Here is a 3,402-nt window from a genome sequence, read left to right on the forward strand (position 1 = left end):
AAGTGCTAGTACCTCACTTTTCCTACTGCTGATGTGGTACTTATTATGTATAGGATCTGGTAGGGGTCAGTGAATAGTTATTTTTTCAATTCTAAAATGTTCAGGTTCTACTGGCATTTTTTTCCCTTCATATGAACTTGCAGAGTTTCATTTACTTACTTCAGGGTTTATTTATACTTGTTTTAGTCTGCTCAGGCTGCATAACAGTACAGGGTGGCTTAAACAACAGTTATAGCTCACAGTTCTGGAGGCTGGAAGTCCATGATCGGGATGCCAGCATGGTGGTGGATTTGCTGAATGTTCTCCTCCTGGTTTGCAGATGGGCACCTTCTAGCTGTGTTCTCATATTGCGGAGAAAAATACTTTCTCTTGTGTCTCTTATAAAGGCACCAATCTCAATAATGACAGTGCCACCTTCGTGACCAAATTCCTAACAAAGCCCCACCTCCTCATACCATCACATTTGGGACTAGGGTTTCAACATATGAATTTTGGAGGGTATATTTAGCAGATAGCATTCTACTGCTGGCCCCCAAAATTCTCACATGCAGAATATATTAATTCTATCCAAAAGCCCCCAAAATCTTAACTCATTCCATCAACTCGATTGTCTAAAGTCCAAAGTCTCATCTGAATATCATCTAAATCAGAAATGAATAAAAATCAAGGTATTATTCATTCTTAGGCAAAATTACTCTCCATTTGTGGACCTGTAAAACCAATTAATTTATGTGTGCCAAAAATACAATAGTATAGTGCAACAAGCATAGGAGAGACATTTCCACTCCAAAAGGTAGAAATAAAAAAGGGTGACAGGTCCCAAGCACATCACAGTAGTACTTTATTAGAACTTTGTCAAGTACCTAAATGTTGAGATTCCCTACCAAATTCTGTTTCTTCAAAGCACTTGAATTGTAAATGTTTCTTTTTATTAGCTTTTTTTCAGATTTAAATTCATTCCAATGCATTTTAAATTATCTCCATAAAACAGGTCTTTTAATTTTCCACATGCTTCAAATACTTTTACTTTGATATTTACTAGTATTTTTTACATTTATACATCACTATTCTTAAATTTAATCATCTGCATATGTGACTACCTTGGTAATATTTCAGTACATACATGTTAGACAGTGGAACATTACTCAGCCATAAAAAAGGAAATCATGCCACTGTGACAACACAGATAGACTTTGAAGGCATTATGCTAAGCGAACAAAGTTAGAGAAAGACAAATACTTTATTGTTGTATGATCTCATTTGTATGTGGAATTAAAAAAATTAACTAATGGTAATAGAGAACAGCTTTGAGATGTCCATTGGGAAGTAGGAGAAATGAGTCAAGGTGGTCAAAAGGCATAAACTCCCTGTTAGAAGATAAATTCTGGGGATGTCATGGACAGCAAGATCACTGTAGTTAGCAATATATATTGAAAGGTATTGAGAATAAATTTTAAAAGTTCTCACCCTCCAAAAATTTACAACTGCAATAATTCATGTTGTAAATGTTAAATGGTAGGTTGTATTTTAATGTATTTTGTAGCCAATATTTGACTAATTCTATATACCCGCAATATATCCACTTCTTTCAGGCTTTCTATATGATTCAGTAGTCTCTATTTGTAAATCCTCCTACTGAGGGTGGGTGTGTATATGCACTTTTCCCTTGCTCATTTCCTCAGTTAGATAATAGTTTATTTACCTATCTTATGAACTGTTTTCAGAAAATCCAGTAAGTTTTTATATTGAACATTTTAATTAGCTCTACTATTTAATTTCAGCTTTTATCTCACTTTCTTTAGTTACATTTTTGTGTGCATTTAAAAAATTAAGGACCCATAAACTATATATGCATATATACATGTATACCCTGTAAATAAGTATTATTATCATTGTGATCATGAATTTAGTTTTCTTCTTTCAAATATATGAAGAGGTTTACATGATTACTTAATCTATTAAGATAAAGTAATTTCTTCTATTGTGCCATCTTTTTCCAGGAATATAACCTACTCCTGCTGAGGTCTTATTCTTCTGTATTATTTGTTTGTTAACATTCATTTTAGTTGGGCTCCCTGGTGGCCTAGGGGTTAAGTCTCAGCCCTATCACCACTATAGCCTGAGTTCCACCCCCGGCCAGGGAGCTGACCCACATATGGTGCAGTAGACCTCTCCTGTCTCACCCGCTGCTCCCCTCAGCAGCATATTTCAGTAGATACACCTGTTCTGCTCCCCATTCTCTGGTGAATCCTCTCACCCCCGCACCTCTGGCCTACACCCCAGTTCTTTTATGCAATAAATAAATATTAAAAAAACATTTATTTTAAATTTTTGGCATCAATCTCCAAAGTGAGATTGATCTCTAGTCATCCTTAATTGTTCATGCATTGGTAAAATTTTGATATAAATGTTACATATCATTTGCAAATTATATATCTGTCCCTTCTGCTGTTCTCTGGAAAGGCTTAAAAAACAAATGTATTTAAAGATTTTAGTAAATTTCTGGAGCAAATGTCTCTGTCATGCTGTTTTCTTTTTTGATGGGCAGGTGAGAAAGTACTTTTCTGGCAATTTTATATGTTTCATTAGTAATTGATCTGATTTACTTTGTATACTGCATTAATGTTTGAAAAATTATACTTATGTTGAAGATTTTTACTTTCTTTTATATTTTCAAGTGCATTTGCTTTAGTATAACAAGGATTCACCTCCCATTTCTTTAATGCCTTGTCTTTGATTACTTTTTATTTGTTTCTTATTTTAATTGTATTTTCTCCCTTATTTTTGATTAAGTTAGTTAATGGTTTATCTGTCGAGTTTTTTTCAAAGCAGCAGCCTTTATATTTCTATTTTCTGATCTGCTAAGTTTTGCTTTAATCCTGAATTCATTCTGTCAACCTATTATATTTTTATCAAAATTTACAGACTTGGATACCTTTAATTATGTAATGTGTATATTACAGTGTATGTTACTTAAAATTAGGAGTTTTACCCTGAGCACAAATTCATTACTATCCTTTCGATTAGGGTATGTATAATTTTTGTTATTCTAGCCTGCTAAATGATTTTGAATTCACAAATTCCTTTTAAATATCAAGAGATATTTAAAAGAGTTTTCATGTGGTAATGACTTTCTTGTATTCCCATCAGAGAATAGTCCCTGTGCTACTAATATCTCAATTTAATTGAGTTTCATTATGATCTAATACAGTCCATTATTTTGGTTACTGTTTCATCAACACCAGAAATTGTGATATACAAAAAAAATTCAAAAAATGCTGTGTCTTCATTGAAAAAATTAATCTTTCTATTTGTGCTAACGGTACTAGTGCTGTATTATTTTCGAAAGAACCCTTTTTTCTATCTCTACTCCAACTCCATTCAGCATAGGGGCTGTAGTTT

Source organism: Talpa europaea (genome assembly GCF_964194135.1).
Source record: "Talpa europaea genome assembly, chromosome: 14".
Classification (NCBI taxonomy): domain Eukaryota; kingdom Metazoa; phylum Chordata; class Mammalia; order Eulipotyphla; family Talpidae; genus Talpa; species Talpa europaea.